This window comes from Carassius carassius, chromosome 5 (assembly GCF_963082965.1).
Source record: "Carassius carassius chromosome 5, fCarCar2.1, whole genome shotgun sequence".
NCBI lineage: Eukaryota > Metazoa > Chordata > Actinopteri > Cypriniformes > Cyprinidae > Carassius > Carassius carassius.
In genome coordinates this window covers 41,286,351-41,310,259 of record NC_081759.1, presented here as the reverse complement: position 1 = coordinate 41,310,259, position 23,909 = coordinate 41,286,351, and the positions used below count along the sequence as shown (strand labels likewise).

At 41.2% G+C, this 23,909-nt stretch overlaps 1 protein-coding gene across 1 annotated transcript in view; it reads right to left on the bottom strand.

The window, feature by feature from the left end:
- The window catches only part of LOC132140478 (neuropeptide FF receptor 1-like), a 33,555-nt gene extending 11,571 nt beyond the window's left edge, over positions 1-21,984 (bottom strand). Inside the window, exon 1 of the mRNA XM_059549259.1 lies at positions 21,766-21,984. The gene's annotated coding sequence lies outside the window, so the exon portion shown is untranslated. The remainder of the gene's footprint in view (positions 1-21,765) is intronic.
- Between the last annotated feature and the right edge of the window lie 1,925 nt (positions 21,985-23,909).

The following is a 23,909-nucleotide window of genomic DNA, read 5'->3' as shown; positions in this document are numbered from 1 at the left end:
TTTACTTGAGGTTATTTAAAAAGTCAATACCCAAAGAAAACATAAAACGCTATTTTCATATATTTGTTAATACAGTATTTTTCGATTACTAAACGACAGTGAGCACAACTTGAGCTACATGTGCAAAACTCTAACTACAGTCTGCACTAGCAACAGTCACCTGAGCTCAACAGTTCACATCACCTGCAAAACTCATTCCAAGCAACACAACTCTTAACACACGGCTCAAAACAGACTCAGTGCAGCCAAACACTACACACACAACCCTCACTGAGATAACACACACCGTCACTCGGAACACACCGAGAGGAGAAACACCACACACAACCCTCACTGAGAAAACACACACCGTCACTCAGAACACACCGAGAGGAGAAACACCACACACGACCCTCACTGAGATAACACACACCGTCACTCAGAACACACCGAGAGGAGAAACACTACACACAACCCTCGCTGAGATAACACACACCGTCACTCAGAACACACCGAGAGGAGAAACACCACACACAACCCTCACTGAGATAACACACACTGTCACTCAGAACACACCGAGAGGAGAAACACTACACACAACCCTCGCTGAGATAACACACACCGTCACTCAGAACACACCGAGAGGAGAAACACCACACACAACCCTCACTGAGATAACACACACTGTCACTCAGAACACACCGAGAGGAGAAACACTACACACAACCCTCACCGAGATAACACACACCGTCACTCAGAACACACCGAGAGGAGAAACACTACACACAACCCTCACTGAGATAACACACACCATCACTCAGAACACACCGAGAGGAGAAACACTACACACACCCCTCGCTGAGACAACACACCGTCATTCAGAACACACCGAGAGGAGAAACACTACACACAACCCTCGCTGAGATAACACACACCGTCACTCAGAACACACAGAGAGGAGAAACACTACACACAACCCTCACTGAGATAACACACACCGTCACTCAGAACACACCGAGAGGAGAAACACCACACACCGTCACTCAGAACACACCGAGAGGAGAAACACCACACACAACCCTCGCTGAGATAACACACACCGTCACTCAGAACACACCGAGAGGAGAAACACTACACAAGGCCCTCGCTGAGATAACACACACCATCACTCAGAACACACCGAGAGGAGAAACACCACACACAACCCTCGCTGAGATAACACACCGTCACTCAGAACACACCGAGAGGAGAAACACTACACACAACCCTCACCGAGATAACACACACCGTCACTCAGAACACACCGAGAGGAGAAACACTACACACAACCCTCACCGAGATAACACACACCGTCACTCGGAACACACAGAGAGGACAAACACCACACACAACCCTCGCTGAGATAACACACACCATCACTCAGAACACACCGAGAGGAGAAACACCACACACAACCCTCGCTGAGATAACACACCGTCACTCAGAACACACCGAGAGGAGAAACACTACACACAACCCTCGCTGAGATAACACACACCGTCACTCAGAACACACCGAGAGGAGAAACACCACACACAACCCTCGCTGAGATAACACACACCGTCACTCAGAACACACCGAGAGGAGAAACACCACACACAACCCTCACTGAGATAACACACCGTCACTCAGAACACACCGAGAGGAGAAACACCACACACAACCCTCGCTGAGATAACACACACCGTCACTCAGAACACACCGAGAGGAGAAACACCACACACAACCCTCTCTGAGATAACACACACCGTCACTCGGAACACACCGAGAGGAGAAACACCACACACACCCCTCACTGAGATAACACACACCGTCACTCGGAACACACCGAGAGGAGAAACACCACACACACCCCTCACTGAGATAACAAACACCGTCACTCGGAACACACCGAGAGGAGAAACACCACACACAACCCTCACCGAGATAACACACACCGTCACTCGGAACACACCGAGAGGAGAAACACCACACACACCCCTCACCGAGATAACACACACCGTCACTCGGAACACACCGAGAGGAGAAACACCACACACACCCCTCACCGAGATAACACACACCGTCACTCGGAACACACCGAGAGGAGAAACACCACACACACCCCTCACCGAGATAACACACACCGTCACTCGGAACACACCGAGAGGAAAAACACCACACACACCCCTCACCGAGATAACACACACCGTCACTCGGAACACACCGAGAGGAGAAACACCACACACACACCTCACTGAGATAACACACACCGTCACTCAGAACACACCGAGAGGAGAAACACCACACACACCCCTCACCGAGATAACACACACCGTCACTCGGAACACACCGAGAGGAGAAACACCACACACACCCCTCACCGAGATAACACACACCGTCACTCGGAACACACCGAGAGGAGAAACACCACACACACCCCTCACCGAGATAACACACACCGTCACTCGGAACACACCGAGAGGAGAAACACCACACACACCCCTCACCGAGATAACACACACCGTCACTCGGAACACACCGAGAGGAGAAACACCACACACACCCCTCACCGAGATAACACACACCGTCACTCAGAACACACCGAGAGGAGAAACACCACACACGACCCTCAGTGAGATAACACACACCGTCACTCGGAACACACCGAGAGGAGAAACACCACACACCCCTCACCGAGATAACACACACCATCACTCGGAACACACCGAGAGGAGAAACACCACACACACCCCTCACCGAGATAACACACACCGTCACTCGGAACACACAGAGAGGACAAACACCACACACAACCCTCGCTGAGATAACACACACCGTCACTCAGAACACACCGAGAGGAGAAACACCACACACACCCCTCACCGAGATAACACACACCGTCACTCAGAACACACCGAGAGGAGAAACACCACACACGACCCTCACTGAGATAACACACACCGTCACTCAGAACACACCGAGAGGAGAAACACCACACAACCCTCGCTGAGATAACACACACTGTCACTCAGAACACACAGAGAGGAGAAACACCACACACACCCCTCACCGAGATAACACACACCGTCACTCGGAACACACCGAGAGGAGAAACACCATACACACCCCTCACCGAGATAACACACACCGTCACTCGGAACACACAGAGAGGAGAAACACTACACACAACCCTCGCTGAGATAACACACACCGTCACTCAGAACACACCGAGAGGAGAAACACCACACACAACCCTCGCTGAGATAACACACACCGTCACTCGGAACACACCGAGAGGAGAAACACCACACACCCCTCACCGAGATAACACACACCGTCACTCGGAACACACAGAGAGGACAAACACCACACACAACCCTCGCTGAGATAACACACACCGTCACTCAGAACACACCTAGAGGAGAAACACCACACACACCCCTCACCGAGATAACACACACCATCACTCAGAACACACCGAGAGGAGAAACACCACACACAACCCTCGCCGAGATAACACACACCATCAGTCAGAACACACCGAGAGGAGAAACACCACACACAACCCTCACTGAGATAACACACACCGTCACTCAGAACACACCGAGAGGAGAAACACCACACACAACCCTCGCCGAGATAACACACACCGTCACTCAGAACACACCCCTCACTGAGATAACACACCGTCACTCAGAACACACCGAGAGGAGAAACACCACACACAACCCTCGCTGAGATAACACACACCGTCACTCAGAACACACCGAGAGGAGAAACACCACACACAACCCTCACCGAGATAACACACACCGTCACTCACTCGGAACACACCGAGAGGAGAAACACCACACACAACCCTCACTGAGATAACACACCGTCACTCACTCGGAACACACCGAGAGGAGAAACACCACACACAACCCTCACTGAGATAACACACACCGTCACTCAGAACACACCGAGAGGAGAAACACCACACACAACCCTCACCGAGATAACACACACCGTCACTCACTCGGAACACACCGAGAGGAGAAACACCACACACAACCCTCACTGAGATAACACACCGTCACTCACTCGGAACACACAGAGAGGAGAAACACCACACACAACCCTCACTGAGATAACACACACCGTCACTCAGAACACACCGAGAGGAGAAACACCACACACAACCCTCACCGAGATAACACACACCGTCACTCAGAACACACCGAGAGGAGAAACACCACACACACCCCTCACCGAGATAACACACACCGTCACTCAGAACACACCGAGAGGAGAAACACCACACACGACCCTCTCTGAGATAACACACACCGTCACTCGGAACACACAGAGAGGACAAACACCACACACAACCCTCGTTGAGATAACACACACCGTCACTCAGAACACACCGAGAGGACAAACACCACACACAACCCTCGCTGAGATAACACACACCGTCACTCGGAACACACCGAGAGGAGAAACACCACACACACCCCTCACCGAGATAACACACACCGTCACTCGGAACACACCGAGAGGAGAAACACCACACACACCCCTCACCGAGATAACACACACCGTCACTCAGAACACACCGAGAGGAGAAACACCACACACGACCCTCAGTGAGATAACACACACCGTCACTCGGAACACACCGAGAGGAGAAACACCACACACCCCTCACCGAGATAACACACACCATCACTCGGAACACACCGAGAGGAGAAACACCACACACACCCCTCACCGAGATAACACACACCGTCACTCGGAACACACAGAGAGGACAAACACCACACACAACCCTCGCTGAGATAACACACACCGTCACTCAGAACACACCGAGAGGAGAAACACCACACACACCCCTCACCGAGATAACACACACCGTCACTCAGAACACACCGAGAGGAGAAACACCACACACGACCCTCACTGAGATAACACACACCGTCACTCAGAACACACCGAGAGGAGAAACACCACACAACCCTCGCTGAGATAACACACACTGTCACTCAGAACACACAGAGAGGAGAAACACCACACACACCCCTCACCGAGATAACACACACCGTCACTCGGAACACACCGAGAGGAGAAACACCATACACACCCCTCACCGAGATAACACACACCGTCACTCGGAACACACAGAGAGGAGAAACACTACACACAACCCTCGCTGAGATAACACACACCGTCACTCAGAACACACCGAGAGGAGAAACACCACACACAACCCTCGCTGAGATAACACACACCGTCACTCGGAACACACCGAGAGGAGAAACACCACACACCCCTCACCGAGATAACACACACCGTCACTCGGAACACACAGAGAGGACAAACACCACACACAACCCTCGCTGAGATAACACACACCGTCACTCAGAACACACCTAGAGGAGAAACACCACACACACCCCTCACCGAGATAACACACACCATCACTCAGAACACACCGAGAGGAGAAACACCACACACAACCCTCGCCGAGATAACACACACCATCAGTCAGAACACACCGAGAGGAGAAACACCACACACAACCCTCACTGAGATAACACACACCGTCACTCAGAACACACCGAGAGGAGAAACACCACACACAACCCTCGCCGAGATAACACACACCGTCACTCAGAACACACCCCTCACTGAGATAACACACCGTCACTCAGAACACACCGAGAGGAGAAACACCACACACAACCCTCGCTGAGATAACACACACCGTCACTCAGAACACACCGAGAGGAGAAACACCACACACAACCCTCACCGAGATAACACACACCGTCACTCACTCGGAACACACCGAGAGGAGAAACACCACACACAACCCTCACTGAGATAACACACCGTCACTCACTCGGAACACACCGAGAGGAGAAACACCACACACAACCCTCACTGAGATAACACACACCGTCACTCAGAACACACCGAGAGGAGAAACACCACACACAACCCTCACCGAGATAACACACACCGTCACTCACTCGGAACACACCGAGAGGAGAAACACCACACACAACCCTCACTGAGATAACACACCGTCACTCACTCGGAACACACAGAGAGGAGAAACACCACACACAACCCTCACTGAGATAACACACACCGTCACTCAGAACACACCGAGAGGAGAAACACCACACACAACCCTCACCGAGATAACACACACCGTCACTCAGAACACACCGAGAGGAGAAACACCACACACACCCCTCACCGAGATAACACACACCGTCACTCAGAACACACCGAGAGGAGAAACACCACACACGACCCTCTCTGAGATAACACACACCGTCACTCGGAACACACAGAGAGGACAAACACCACACACAACCCTCGTTGAGATAACACACACCGTCACTCAGAACACACCGAGAGGAGAAACACCACACACAACCCTCACTGAGATAACACACACCGTCACTCAGAACACACCGAGAGGAGAAACACCACACACGACCCTCACTGAGATAACACACACCGTCACTCAGAACACACCGAGAGGAGAAACACCACACACACCTCTCACCGAGATAACACACACCGTCACTCAGAACACACCGAGAGGAAAAAACACCACACACGACCCTCTCTGAGATAACACACACCGTCACTCGGAACACACAGAGAGGACAAACACCACACACAACCCTCACTGAGATAACACACACCGTCACTCAGAACACACCGAGAGGAGAAACACCACACACACCCCTCACTGAGATAACACACCGTCACTCAGAACACACCGAGAGGAGAAACACTACACACAACCCTCGCCGAGATAACACACACCATCACTCAGAACACACCGAGAGGAGAAACACCACACACAACCCTCGCTGAGATAACACACCGTCACTCAGAACACACCGAGAGGAGAAACACTACACACAACCCTCGCTGAGATAACACACACCGTCACTCAGAACACACCGAGAGGAGAAACACCACACACACCCCTCACTGAGATAACACACACCGTCACTCGGAACACACCGAGAGGAGAAACACCACACACAACCCTCGCTGAGATAACACACACCGTCACTCAGAACACACCGAGAGGACAAACACCACACACAACCCTCGCTGAGATAACACACACCGTCACTCAGAACACACCAAGAGGAGAGACACTACACACGACCCTCTCTGAGATAACACACACCGTCACTCGGAACACACCGAGAGGAGAAACACCACACACACCCCTCACTGAGATAACACACACCGTCACTCAGAACACACCGAGAGGAGAAACACCACACACGACCCTCACTGAGATAACACACACCGTCACTCATAACACACCGAGAGGAGAAACACCACGCACAACCCTCACTGAGATAACACACACCGTCACTCAGAACACACCGAGAGGAGAAACACTAGCATCAAACACCAATACAGAAAATACTCACTTTTCATCTTTTCAGTTTGAACAATTTCTGTGACTTCATACAAAGTAATATTTTCTTCAAAGAAAAGAGTGACAGTCTTTAACATGATTTATTTACATTTTTAGAACACAACAATTCTTTAAGGTAAATGAAAATTAGCAGATTGCTTCAATAGTCTGTAGTAATTTACAGAATTACAGTAATGAGGAAAAAAAGTAGAAACTAAAACAAACTGTAATTTGAACAAATAATTTTAGGGCTAATCCTGAAATTACAATCAGCAGTGTTTGAAATCTCTTCTGTTTTGAATGTGTGCTTCACAGTTTTGACAGCAGTGTGTTAGCATTTGAACAAAGTGCTGTAAATCCACAGTGTTGTGCAGGTTGTGGTTAAAGTCGTGGGATAAGTGTGTAGAGTTTTGAAAACTGTGTTCAAGCAATGAAAAACGAACTAGAGTTTGGTCACATGAACTGCAGACTGTAGTTAGAGTTTTGCACATGTGACTCCAACTGTCGTTTAGCAATCGAAAAAAACTGTAAAACACTACATTTTATGTGTTGCATTTCAGCTATTAAAGCAATTAGACAGTACACACTTTGTTTAGCTCTCAGTTCTCGTTCGTTGGTTGACTTGGTTTGTTGTCTTCAGTAAGCATTACTGTATCATTCATTTCTGTGTATGAATTTTGTGAACATTGGATTATTTTAAAGTATACGCTTTGGAAAACTAAAGAGAATATTTAGCGCACAAGATCAAATCCTCTGAGTACTGTTCATCACCTCAGTCCCATTACCTTGACTCTGCAGTTAGCAGACGCAACTTTCAGTAGATATTCTATGAAATAAATATAGACAAATTTTAAGCCAGAGGCGCACCAGGAATACAGTTCAAAATACTTGCACGTCGAAAGGAGGGTAATAGATTTCAGGTGCCTCCAGAAGTCTTTAAAGCTGTTCTATGACCAATTTCATTCTCAGAATAAGCTGAAGTGATAGCTAAGAAATATATTAATCTTTCTTTTTACAATTTCAGGAGGAGGCTTGAAATTATGGAGGTGAGAATAATGAAAGGCCATATGGATTGTGTCATCGCCAGATAAGGTGTGAGTGTGCATGTGTGTGAGTGTGTGTCTGTGAGTGTGTGAGTTTGTGTGTGAGTGTTTGTGTGTGAGTTTGTGAGTCTGTGAGTGTGTGTGTGTGTGTGTGTGTGTGTGTGTGTGTTTGTGAGAGAGAGTGTGAGTGTGTGTGTGTGTGTGTGTGTGATTGTGTGTGTGTGTGTGTGTGTGTGTAAGTGTGTGTCTGTGTGTGTGTGTGTGTGTGATTGTGTGTGTGTGTGTGTGTGTGAGTGTGTGTGTGTGTGTGTGTGTGTAAGTGTGTGTCTGTGTGTGTGTGTGTGTGTGTGTGTGTGACAAATTATCATTATTAGGAAAAATTGCCTCATCCAATTTAAAATGCCTAACATATAATTTTGGTTACTACCAATGCAGATACCAGTGCAGAATTTTAATGACAGGGCTGAGATGTTTTTTGTTTAGTTGATTATGAAAATGTATGAGCACGAGTCTTGGTGATACAATGATACATACAATGCAGACATTAACACCAATAATCTCTGCTAATTTAGAAGCTCTTCATCGCTTGAATGCACCCAAATCAAACACTGACAACTTCAACATTAGCTGCATGTCATTTGCCTGGTCTTTTGTGGAAAGTCAGTATAATTACTCTTGGCCAACATCCACACTCCCTGAGGAGTTTCAAGTCTTCTGGACTACAAGGCTTGGTTAGTAAGCCCTCTTATCCCTGCTGGTAGAAGCTAGAGATGTCTGGCATCAAAATTTAAAGTTTTTTATTTTTAATTTTTTTGCTTACAGTTTTTCTCGATTGTTTACACACATTTTCTGGTACTTGAGACACAATGATCACAACATGTAACTCATTCACCAACCCCCTGAGCCAATTCTGCTAAACTACAAGCACAATTCCTGCTTTACACTCAAACTGCAGTTCTAAAACACACTTTTTTCAAAACACTACACACAATTCTCTGCTTTAGGCACAATTTTCATGCAGAAAATTTCTTGTTTTCACAAGGAACACACTGCCATTCAGATATGCACACTGACTCATCACATGGGCAAACACCCGTCACACAGTTTTACAATTAGCAATCAGAGCTTTAGCATAAAAGGGCAACAGGTGAGCTCTTCAATGGAACAATGGATGCCAACATTGGAAACAGAGGCAGAGCCAGAGGAGTGAGAGTAGGAGGAGGAGGAGGAGGAGGAGGAGGAGGAGGAGGAGGACGGGGACGAGGACGAGGACGAGGAAGGCCAAGGAACGTAATCTCTGATGAGATCCGAGCCACTTTAGTTGATCATGTGGTCAACCATGGTCTAACAATGAGGGAGGCTGGGCAAAGAGTACAGCCAAATTTGAGCAGGTACACTGTGGCATCCATCATCCGGACTTTCCGAAATGAGAATAGGTAAGAAATCTACTTTCACTAGAAAATTGCAGTACTACATATAAATACAGTATTCAATGAGTACAGTAGTACATTATTGCCTGTGGACTGTTCTGTTGGACTGTAAAAATGCTGTAAAGTATGCTTCATGTATATAGGAAATGTATACCTACTTTGTATTTACACTATTTTACTATGTATTTGTTTGGCAGAACTGAAAGATTACCAACACAAGGCGGTCGGGAACGTGTTCTGTCTCCTGAACAGGAAACTCAAATCATTAACATGGTCCTAGAAAACAATGCCATAACATTACGACAAATACAAAGAAAGATAATAGAAAAAAATGACATATTTCAAAATATTGATAGGGTAAGCTTATCAACACTGGACCGTGTCTTGCGCAGAAATCATCTCAGGATGAAGCAGGTCTACAGGGTGCCATTTGAACGCAATTCAGAAAGAGCCAAAGAATTGCGACATAACTATGTGCAAGTGAGTCCCACAATTGATGCATACTCTCAACACTGTATACATTACTGTAAATTATACATATTTCAATATTGTAATCATAATGATTGAGCTTCACAATAGTGACCACTCCATGTCTATTTCTGATATTGTCATGTGTGTTTCAGAGAGTCCTTGAGCTAGAGGTGGCTGCAGTGGAGCACCAGTTCATCTTCATTGATGAGGTTGGGTTCAACCTCACAAAAAGACGAAAGAGGGGAAGGAATATAATCGGCCAGCGTGCCATTGTTGAAGTCCCTGGCCAGCGCGGAGGGAACATCACAATGTGTGCAGCGATTACCCATCACGGCGTCATCCATCACCATGCTACCCTTGGCCCCTACAACACCGCCCATCTGATCACATTCCTGGACACCCTACACAACACACTCATTCCACCAGATCAGGGAGATGGCCCAGAGCAGCTCAGGTACGTTGTCATTTGGGACAACGTAAGTTTCCACAGGGCTGCTCTGGTTCGTAACTGGTTCACTGCCCACCCACGCTTTTTAGTTGTTTATCTCCCTCCATATTCTCCATTCCTCAATCCTATTGAGGAATTTTTTTCTGCCTGGAGATGGAAAGTGTATGACCGAAATCCTCAAACGCGTATACCTCTTCTCCAAGCTATGGAGGACGCATGTGGAGATATAGCAGCTGATGCTTTTCATGGCTGGAATCGCCATGCTAGGCGATATTTCCCCCGCTGCTTGGCCAGGGAAAACATTGCTCGTGATGTGGATGAGGTGCTGTGGCCAGACCGCAACAGAAGAGAGGAAGCAGCATAGTGTTTTTTTTTTACAGTATTACTGTAACTGTATACAGTAAATTCTTCTGTTGTTTTGTATGTAGACCACTGTATGTCCTACTTTGTGTTGGTTGGGATGTACACTGTGTACATTGTTTTTGTGGGAAAAATTAAATATATTCGTTACCGTGTATTTGTGTGTTCTGTCAAAACAATATTCTCAAATATTTTACAAAACACTTATGTATGTACTGTCTGTAGTAAGTGTAACACTGATTATGATGAATGGAGAATAAGTGTTTTCCATTCATCATAGTGTTTTACACTGAGCACATCAGTGTTCAAATGGTTCTTATAAATGTCTATTCATATGATGGTTTGTGTGTGTCATTTGAAAACAAAATAACATTTTGAGAAGAAATAACATTGTTTTGAATGTAAAGTTTAATTTTGCAGGAGCATTGAGGGGTTTTGCCCATTGTGTGTGTGTTTTTGGATTTGTGTGTAGAGTTTTGAGAATATGAGGCATGCTTTCAGAAAATGTGTGTAAACAATCGAGAAAAACTGTAACTGTTTGGACGCACACTGCAATTTTAAAATTCTACATTTAAAGTTATTATTATTTTTTTGCACAGCAATGTAGTTGTTTTATAATAGAATATAATAGAATATCTTTTCAGAGCTATCACAGAAATAATACTTTGTGATGTCTGGCAGTATAACAAAATTGGTATCTGTTGTTCTGCTTTTTCATGTACATTAACTGCATGTATGGTTAGGGTTAGGATGAGGGTTTAGTTTAGAATTAGTCGTATGCAATTATGCATAATTGATTTTTGTTATAGTACGTGCATGTAACGAGTAACAAGGACACTGTATATAAAGTCTCACTTAGCAAGTTTTGAAAAGATTCATGTTTTGGATCGAACTTGAAAATGAAGGTGCAATGAGTCGATAGCTCAAGTGATTCTGTGGTTTCTATCTCTAGAGAGAATTTAACTATTTGGGAAAACTTATGAACCCACATTATGAAAAAGTAGTCATTTGATATATTTTACTTTCCCAGGGGTCCACTTAAAATATTCTTAAAGTTTTATGACCATTTTCTTTTTGCACCGTAGAATCAAACTGGTTATTTTATTCTACAGTGATTTTTGCACTGATTTGTAGGAACAGGGATAAGGGCCAAATGTAAATGAATTAAGTAGTGCTTGGGGAGATGTAGGCATCATTTTTTTGTTGCTGTTGTTTATTTAGCTGCTGCTTCTTTTGCCCTTCTCATGCAATTTCATTAGCTGTTGCTCTTCACTGCTCTCTTAGGACACAGAACATATTTGATGAAAGGGTTTCTCACAAGTGTGTGTGTCTAGTAGTGCAACCTAAAAATCCAATTTCATCATTTTTTGCTGTTGTGAGAACTAACAGACAGCATGCCTTCAGGGAAAGATTATGATTTTAATGAAAAAGTTCAGTGTTGTCAGAGCAAGGCAAGTTACCATATTTCGTCTATATGTATGTATGTATATTATGAAATATATTATAGAATATTACGAAAGAAGTCATTTATGCTTACAAAGGCTGATTTCATTCATCTGTATTCTTTTCAATATATTTTAATATACACTGTAATTCACTGCCTGATGTTTTGTGGAATCATTAAAAAAAAAAAAAGAAGTTCAGTCCAAGTTGAACGGACCGCAATTATTTCAAATGAAACTCTCTTGTTGTCATCCATTTCATGTGTCTGATTTACAGTAGCATTATTATTATTTTTACTTTTCTTCTTTAAGGGTTAGGTTAGGTTAAAGTCTTACTAACCTTTTAAATGCTGGTGTGCCACAATTTCCAGAAAATATTAGGCATTTGTTTTCAACATTAATAATAAGAGCAAGTCAGCTTGTAAGAATGATTTCTGAAAAATCACGTGACACTGGAATCGTCGGCTGCTGAAAATTCAGCTTTGCATAAAATATATGACATTAAAAACAGTTGGTATCCATATTTCATTAGTATTTCAGAAGTATTACTCTTTTTACTGTATTTCTGATCAAACAAACGCAGCCTTGGTGAAGATAAGAGTATGTAAATCATTCAGCATTTTCCATAAGTGTGGTTTCTGCTCTAATTATGTGAAACTCACTAGATTTGTCCAAGGAGTCAATGCCAGATTCACACTCATAGTGTCTCTTAAAAAGCTGTTTCCGCTTTATTTTTCTAGCGTTTCGTTTCAGACATTATGCAGAACGCCAGATGGCCATATTATAAAGGGCAAGGTCTGCATCACATGTTAATGCCACACTTATCGAAGTAATCAGAGACAGTTAAGACTTTTGGTTTAGTTATTGATGTTGTTTTTCATTTCAGACACCAACTCCAAGGCCACTCTGCTCAAGTATCACCATCTCTTTGCAGCTCTCTCATCTTTTGATTAGTCTGGAAGATTCTGACTGCGATATCAATTGCAATATAAATTTCTTTTCCATGAGTTCATCTGCTCCCTCCTTCAGAATCAATTCACCAAAGCAAAACTCAAGCACATCCGGAAGCACCTCACTCAAAACACAAACAGAGGTGGAAAGAGTACAAAAATATTCTACTCAAGTAAAAGTACCATTACATTAATGAAATTTTACTTAAGTACAAGTAAAAGTACCAGTCTAAAAAATCCACTCAAGTAAAAGTAAAAAGTAGCTCATTTAAAATTTACTCAGAGTAAAAATTACTTAGTTACATTTTAACCAGTGGGAGGGAGTCAAAAATGGGACAGACCAAGGGTGTCAAACTCAGTTCCTGGAGGGCCACAGTCCTGCACAGTTTAGATTTAACCCTAATTAAACACACCTGATCCAGCTAATCTAATCATTTAGGTTTATTTGAAAACTACATGATATGTGTGCTGGAGCAGGTTTAGGGCTATGGCCCTCCAGGAACTGAGTTTGACACCCCTGGAATAGGTCTATTAGTCTCAAACTAGTTGTTTTTAATTAAAGGAATCAGTTATTTAGAATAATAAAACATTTGGGCTGTTATCTGGCAAATCAGTATCAACAAACTCATCTTTTCAATACAGAGGAAATGCAAAAGCTTCATCGGATGTGGCATTTAGATGTATTACACTGTTTAGTGCAGGAGAAGAATGCATTTAACCTGCAGTTACAAATGCATGAATAATGTTTTGATATGCCAGACATAAAATGTTGAATACTCATTTGAAATTGTAAAAACTTAATTATAAAAAAATAAAAAAATAAAAAGATACTTTAAATGTGAAATTAAAATGGCCAGTATGTGTCAGCAAGTCACTGTTAATAAGTGAGTCATTGCGATTGAACCAAATCATTTAAACGGTTGATTCATTCAGAAACGAAACACTGTCATGTTGCTCAGAGATGCAAAATTTTGCTTTGGTGGCTGTGTTTGGAATAAATTTTTGTTGTAGAAATAGAGCAAAAACAATGGCAATATGGTGTCTAAAACGCAAGTCTCTTAGTTTACTGTCCTGTTGTAAAAAAAAAAAAATATATATATATATATATATATATATATATATACATCAGTGGCGGCTGCTGGTCTTTCAAAGAGGGGAAGCTCATTTTCGGCCTACATTATAACCCTCTGATGGTCTTCATTTGTAGTGACACTCGGGGTCTTTTTGACCCCAGACAATAACATTTCATTTTGTAATAGTAAAATATTTAAATTTTTTACAAATATAATTTTACTCTGTTCATTTATGTTTTTACTAAACTTTGTACAGTTTTTGGAGGATTTAAATCTTTTACATTTCTATAAATAAATAAATATTTATTTAAATAGGCTTTTTTTTTTTTACAAAAAAAGAAAAAAGCCTTTCAGGTAAAATTCACTTCATAAAAGACCCAGATTTCTAACTTTCATACATGGGGATACCATGGATAATTTTATAAGGTTTAATGTAAGATTTTTGCCCATTTTTGGGGAAATTCAGTTTAAAAATTGTAATAAATCACTAGATGGCTATAGTGTGTGTGTGTGTGTGTGTGCGCGCGCACATTTTCAATCTGTCTTAGTTACCAATTTAATTTTGTGGTGGTTCTGCATTTTACAAATATCAAGAAATATTGCCGCAGTTTGTCTTTCGAATACACTTGAGAAATCCGCGATCATGGGACTGAGTGTGAAACAGCTTCACCGACTTCTTATGGTGCAGATCGCTGTCAGTCAAAAGGAGATCGACAGATCCTCCAATCATCACGCGGAAGCCCAGTCTTCATTCACCTCCAGAGACGCTGAGCGTCCGTGGGCGGGACATAATCGCAGCATTTATCCAATGACCGTCTAGCTTCGGAGCACTGAAAAAAACTGTTCAAAGCAGCCCCATTGAAGTCAATGGACGCTCGGCTTCAACAGGGAAATGCACTGTGACGCTACGGGAATGTATGAGAAGAAAATCGAGTCAGCCGACATGTAGCTGATTAACACAATACATAATACACAATAGTACATATTTGACCGTTGGGTTTCTTTTTTTACATTAGAGGGGAAGCTGAGCTTCCCTTGCAGTCTTAAAGAAATCCCCACTGATCTATATATATATATATATATATATATATATATATATGTGTGTGTGTGTGTGTGTGTGTGTGTGTGTGTGTGTGTGTGTGTGTGTGATTATGATTTTTAGAGGAAAAGACAGTATTCTTTGTGTGATTTTGATTCTAAATGATTTTGATTGATTTCATTCTAAATGCATTTCAACAGACTGAATCACACAGTGAAAGAACACTCTAAATGCGCGCGTACATCATTAAAACAACAATTATGATATTATCGCAGACAATATATATCGCACACTCCGCACCAGTCTTTTTGGCTAATTTGTGCAAAACCTCTTGCTAAAATGTCAAAGCATCATTTTAACCACCAATGCAATGACGCAATTATTTAGCTCACCTCTATATGCTTACGTGGGGTTGATGTCCTGTCGAGATTTTATAAGCTGCTAGTTTGGTCTCCCTAGGCAAGCACAGCATACACAGCATAATAGAGCATACATATGGCCAGGGGTTCACTTCATTTCCTTGAGTTCAACTTCAGAATATTACGGGGTTTCGTTTTCAGCGGTGTCTGCACCACTAACGCCTGTTTTGTCCGTCTGCATCTTTCTTGTGATTTTAGCGCCAGTTTGCCCTCCTGCTCATTATTTACTGACATAGCTTCCAGGGAGCGATTTTTTTTTTTTACTCAGTAATTAATGTGTTTTAAAATGTAGCGAAGTACAATACTTCAAACAAATTATACTTAAGTAAAAGTAAAATTACAGATTAAAAAAAATACTTAAAAAAGTAGAAGTACACAAAAAAGCTACTCAATTACAGTAACGCGAGTAAATGTAATTCGTTACTTTCCACCTCTGAACACAAACTGGATCTAAATTATTATCAAATAATCTCAGGTTGTGACAGCTTCACTCAACATTTCATTGATGGAGCTCACCTGTTGTTAAAGAGTTGCAAGAAGTGTTTCTGAGTTTATATTCAAAAGAAAGCAAATAACGTAGAGGCTTTCATTCTTTTCATTGTACAAAGTGCAGACTTCACCCAAACGCCACTTTATATCTTAGAGCAACCCATGCAAACACTAATTATGATGGTATGAGGGCTTTATGTCATGTCAGTGGCTCTAATAACTAAATCACATATTTCATAGGACTCACATGCTTTATGGTTTGGAACTCTAACACAAAAATATCCCCAAAACTGCAACGGATAAAGAGCTTCCACTAAAATATATGTGACAGCAGTTTGTGATTCATGTGTGATTGCATTGCCCCCCCCCCACACACTTCACGCTGCATTTCATGCAAAAATTGTGCATTATGAACCCACTTGCCTACCTGTAATCTTTATACGTATTGGAGCAGATAATAATAAAAACGTTTTCCAAATCTTATATCCAAGCTGCTGTAGCAAGAGACAGGAGCAGGATATTTTGAAAGATGATGTTGAAATATCTCATGTGGAACAGCTATTTCATTAAATATGTAAATATGCAAATATTGCAGGGCTACTAAATCAGACATCAGAGGAAGCTTTCATAACAGGGAATTCAAACCTAGATGCACTAATGACAGCAGCGTTTGCACTGCTAAAGAGACAGCAGTTATCACTTCGACTGATATTTCTAGTGTTCATGTGCTCTTTAATACTGGGTCTATACTGATACACGCAAGAACTGATAACGTGATTTCACATGCAATGGAAGTGTCTGGCAAATGCCTATTACTGTATGTAAATGTAAAAAGTAGTTATGCATGTAAGTTAGATATTCAGGACGTATTGTTCATAGTAATATTGCTACGCTCAAAATACCCTTCTGAAAAAAAAAACTATAGAACCATCACAGAAAATTCATGCCATTACAAACCATCAACTTTTAACCAATGAAACCATGAATGAAACCCTCTGGAGTCGATTAACGCGAATACGCGTTATGAGTCATTTTCTCCTGATTACCCTGAAAAGAACTTAAATTACACTTTCAGTTTTAATCGTACAGATAGGAGCAATACATCAATCGAATCTGTAAAGGGTCTACTTTTTTTGGATACAGACATAATAACAACAAAACTTTGTGCACTTATAAAATAAAGATAACAAACAAGGTGTGCTGTCTGCAGCCTTTGTCTGCGCTGATCTTCATTTACAAACACGTCATTAAAATGAACTGTAACTCTGTGAATACTCAACAAAGAGACATGAGAGAGATATCTATAGAAAGCTTGACATGTCTACTTTTAAACTAAACAAGTGCCGCCGAAAACAGATATTCTGTGATAAAGTAATCCATATGAAAACAACGCGATGTCTGTTTTTCACATCTCCCTTCATTATATCCAGTGTTGGGGAGTAGCCTAACTAGTTACATGTAACGGCGTTACGTAATTTAATTACAAAATTATTGTAACTGTAATTAGTTACAGTTACTACGAAAAAAGGAGTAATTAAATTGCACCCAAATTGCACTGACTATTCTGACACATGCCGCCCTAATAATTTCCGGGATGCGGAAATACAGTCTGGTTCGTAGAATCCAGTCATAAAAACGGAATGCCTAACGCGGACGGAATATGCCACATTTTGGATGACTAAATCAAAAGTAGGTGCAATATATGACTTGCACATTCTGCGTGTCTGTGGAAATCAGGCGCGGACTGGACACCGGGAGAACCGGGACAATTCCCTGTGGCCTAGAGGCCGATTTTGCCCCACTATTTAATATCATTATTGTATAATTGCCTGCCGAATGTAATAAAGCGATCATTTGCGAATGCGCCATTTGATAATTAAATCTCTAATAAGTCATGAAGTGTTAGTCATGACTCGCGCGCTCTCCGCGTCTCCGCCAAACGGTTTGGATCAGACTCAGAGTAATCAATGCGAGAGAGAGAGGGAGAGAGAGAGAGAGAAAGAGAGAGAAAGAGAGAGAAAGAGAGAGAGAGAGAGAGAGAGAGAGAGAGAGAGAGAGAGAGAGAGAGAGTGTCAGAGAGAGAGAGAATAGAGTGGACAGCTGGAGCAGAGAAGCAGAACTACTGTTCAGGGTTTCAGGTCAGTTTCATCTGTAAAGATGCTTTTTTGTCTTTGTTTTTTTATTTATTTAATCAAGCAGCAGCACGTTGCTCATCAGTCATCACTCAAAATACTATATAAAGGACATCATTATTATCTGTTGTAAGGTTACAGTAGGAAATTAGCTGAAAAAAAAAAAAAAATTCATAGGTTTAGGGGGAGCTACGACAGACAACAACACAACCCTTACGAGAATTAACATTTTAATATTTAACTATAAATCCAGAGAAAATGGTTACTATTGTTTAAATGTGATAACCAAAAATGTAAAATTATTTTACAAATGTATTTATTTAAAAATAAATACAAATCCATTTGCAAAAAAACAAAACAAGGTTATTTTACTTTTATATAGGCTAATAAAAGCATGGTAATTTTTTTGTAAGGGAAAAACATCGTGTACAGTATTAGGATTTTTCTATAAAGATATTGTAGTATTGTAGAGTATTGTATTGTAAAGTATAGTTTTGTTCAATCTTGAGTATTAAAGTCATGAGAGAGATGGAGAGATGGAGGTATGAGTTTGAATTTTCCAGTCTGATTTTTTTTCCCAGTCCGCCCCTCCTGTAAATTAATGGCAAAGACATGGTTTCATTTACTACACATAGGCCTACTGAAGCTCGCAGTGTTTTCAACCTCTGCTGCCTCAATATAGGAGTACACGAGCACATAAACATAATTTCTAGAACTGCTCTGTGTCACTTCATGTGCATTTTACTTATTTTGAGAAAACTATCATCATATACAAAGAGACAGCAGTTTAAAAAAACACCAATGTTTCAGGAGTTTATTACACAGAATACGTCACATGCTTATTAGATAACTGTATTTAAGTTGATGTATATGCCTTTATTTATTATTCTTTAATTTTCACACATTTAGAAAAGTAATCAAAAAGTACTCAAAAGTAATTAGTTACATTACTTTAATAAAGTAATTGAAAAAGTTACACTACTATTACATTTTAAACAGGGTAACTTGTAATCTGTAACCTATTACATTTCCAAAGTAACCTTCCCAACACTGATAATATCTAATGTGACCACGCCCCCGCGCCGAACGCGCTATTCAGATTCAAACTGAAGCGCGTGGCTTGAATACGCCCATAACAGAAGAAAAAGCAGCCAGACTGTTCTTCAAGTTTTTATTTTACTGTTTGCTTCGCGATGAGAGGAATAAGACATAATTCACCCCAAAAAGGTGTGATGTGGTTGAGGATTTGAGAAATGTATTTCCTCAGAAAAAAAAGAATGAAGCACTTTATTCAGCAGAGATCATAAACATGAGTAAGTCTCTTTTTATTTATTTATATACTTGTACTAGTTTTCACATAACGTGTAAACATTTTACTAGTTAGACTTTTTCCAAACTATAATTCCTGACTAAATGTATAATCAAGTGAAACATTATGAAGTTTCAATAACAATATACAATACTATACCATTCAAAAGCTTGATGTAAATAATATAAATGTAACAAATAAATGTAACTGTAACAAATGTAACAAAAAATGGTGTTCTTTTAATTTATCTCCCCTAAAAAACCTGAAAAAATATTCTCAGCTCTTTTCAACATTAATAATAATGATAATAATAATAACAATAAATGTTTTTTTGTAGAAAATAATATTGTTAAAAGGATTTCTGAAGGATTCTGTGAGGATTGTAATGATGCAAAAAATTAGTTTGAAAGTCGGCTTTGATTGTTCCTAATAAACTGTTTAACTGCTCCCCCAAGTGAATATTAAATTATGTTGTGGGATAATTAAATATATTCTAAATAAACTACAAACATAAAATTATATAGATTTATTTTGTCTTCACATTCTTTCTTGTAACTCCTCCCTACAGTGGCACAGTTGACTGAGAGGCTCATTATGCGGCTCATTATGCGGCTCATTATGCGGCTCATTATGCGGCTCATTATGCGGCTCATTATGCGGCTCATTATGCAGCTCATTATGCGGCTCATTATGCGGCTCATTATGCAGCTCATTATGCGGCTCATTATGCAGCTCATTATGCGGCTCATTATGCGGCTCATTATGCGACTCATTATGCGGGCCTTTGTCTTCTCAGGTGTAAATCACAATGATATTCATGATAGTTGACGCCTACTCGCATGACTTTTACCAACAAAAAGTGTCTTAGAAAATTTAAATCAATATATTGTTTTGAGTGAGTAAACAAGATGATTTTCACATAATTTAGAAAGAAAAATTCTAGGCTACAAGCTCCAGTTCTCAAAAATCCCGGGAACCATTGTTCTTTATGTGTTTTTTTGCCTTATTCAAGCGTTTTAACATTTTTAGTTTTTCACTAACCATGCATAACATTTTTTTTCTCAAAAACACAATCATGTACGTACAATAATTTCACATATTATTACAGCCCAGTTTGTGCTGATTACAGTGAGATTAGACTTTACCCATTTAGATATTTATAAGAAACTGAAAAAAGCACAAATGTCAGGGCATGACAAAACTTCTCCAGGCCCCAAAAATACCCTTAGACTCCAGAGGGTTAATAAAACTGGTTTTGCAGAGTACATGTTCCATTACGATTTATTGATTTTAACAAGCCACCAACAGAAAGTGATTAATTACCAGTAGAGACCCACAGGCTTCATTATAGTTTCCATTAAGACCAGTACAATAACACGTCAAACCATCACTCATTGGTGTTTTTTTATTTTGTATTTTTTATAAACACAATCAATTTAAGTGATATGCATTAAAGTTGATTTTACCAGAGCAATCATGTACTAATAAAGTTGTGAGCACAAGTGTAACTTCTGAGTGTGTGGCTAGCCGACTGTTCTGCACCAAACCATCAAAGCCCTCATCCTTAATTTAAATGAATGCCCAAATGGCATCTCGAGCCATTAAAAAGAAATGTGACTCGCAATGGATCTGTGTTCTTATCTGTACTGTCCCTATAAAAATAAAACCCAAGTAAATAAATCAAGACAAAAGGATCATGTATAAATAATAACTCACCTGCAAACGAGGACTTCTCACTCCCACGCCTTGGTGTCACACTGCAGCTTTAATAAAAAAATACCGAACGTCTTGAATATGTAGGCAGTTTACAAAGGTATTCCTCGTTCATAAATGCACTAGTGAGGCTGAGAAGGACGGCTGGTGATCACGACACATTATTGGCATCCCCGCTGATCCTCTCTGCGCTCCTGGTGAAGCTCTGAGTCAACAAGTAGTGCACAGGAGAAGCCTTTCACTCATATCCACAGCTGAAGTCAGCCCTCTACAGCGCTGTCTCTCTCTCGTCTGCTGCTCCTGACTCACAACACTGAGCGAGAGAGCACTGTGTCATCCTGCAATTCTGTTCATTAGCCGTTCAGAACGCATTTACTGAAAGTTTGCATTGCGTTCTTAAATTACAATGCACTCATGCTCATTTGTTCAACAATCTGGACACTGTATAACACAAATCACTCATCATGCTTTCTGTCTCCCATCACTGAGAGAGCGTGGTGTGCCCTGCAGACAGACATGCACTCAACCTGTTCTGCCCTTTAATTACTCGTTTAGAAACCTCTAAACCTCTTCAACCTTCCACGTGCCTTCAAAATTTCCTCTTTGTTATCAATCCTTTCTAAATTGAAATCTTATTGAAGTCTAAAAGCTTGTTTGGCAGAATTTAAATCCTTTAAAGGATCAGCGCAGCCACGAAAATCATTTCAGGAGATGCTCGACAGCCACAGTGACCTTGCTTCTCATTCTTGATTGACACTCGGGATAAACTTTGTCTTTACGAGGAACGTTTTTTACACAGCATCACAGCTGTCGGATTGCATTTAAACATTCAGTTTTCTCTGTATGAGGGGTCACAGGTTTGATTGTGGTCCTCACTTAGCTCGCTCTGCCAGATAAAGTGTTTCGGAGCGGGTAGCCCATGCTTATACAAGTCTTTCACAATGTATTTTTCAAGACAAAGGCACCACACTCAGCAATCATTCTCCTTTTGAAAGGGCGAGTCAAAAGAGCACTTACAAAAGTTTTTTCCCTCCAAATCTGTTCTACAACAGCAGCCACTCCAGAGATAAACACAGCTATCAGGTAAACTAGCTCGATTAATCAGACTTGACATGAGTAGGAGTTGGTCTGAATCGGCCTTGATTACAGAATTACTGCGTGCAATTAAAATTTAGGGTGAGTGTGAAGCTAGTGAAGTCTGCAGGCCATAGTCGCTTTAAAGAGATAGTTCACCTCTAAATTAAAATTCATGCCATGGTTTGTTCAGAGCCCACATGCTGTTATTTTCCATTGAGAACTGACTGGCTGGTTCAAATGAAGAATGAGATCTGAAAAAGAAGGAGAAGTGGGAATTTTCGGTGAAAAATCACTTTGGTTTTTTCAAATGTTCTTATTCTGTATTCCACAGAGCAAACAAATCATAATTAAAGTTCGATATAAGAGAGAATAAATAATGACAACTATCTATTTATGCACTGTTCTTTTAACATTTACAATACAAAGCTCTTTTGCTAAGGAAATATTTTTCCCTAAAACTAAGCAAAGCTTAATAAATCTACAGCTTTCCTCTATGACAGACTGTACTGACATGGTTACACTCGGCAGAGCATCTACAAATATGTGCTCTGTATTTTATGCGAGATGGATTTGAACATTTGGGGTTTGATCTCATTGTAAATAGTTCATTTTTCTAGTCATACATATTCACTAATCCACCATGAAAACCAGATGACAGAAAAATGGCTCTAATCGTTTAACATCGCCTGTTCTCTTGACCTTATTATAGCTATAAACAAATATGTTGCAAATGGCAATTTATTTTTTATTTTATAAAAGTTTTGACTTTAGAATCTAGTTAAAGTACTTATCGTCTCATTTTTGGAGCTTGACCGCACAGAAAAAGTGTGGGGGAAATGGTATTGGTATTGATATGTGTGAAGTCTTGCTGAAAAGTTTATATTTATGAGTTTGGAAGTTAAAATTATGGCATCAGGTGTGAGATGCAATGTGCAATTTCTACAAAAAAAAAAAAAATTATAATAATTGTGTAAAAGGTGTGTTTTTTTAATTCAATTTATTAATGTTTTGTAAATTGATTGTTTATATATTCTATTGTAACTGTACAACACTATTGAATTTTGTAGATG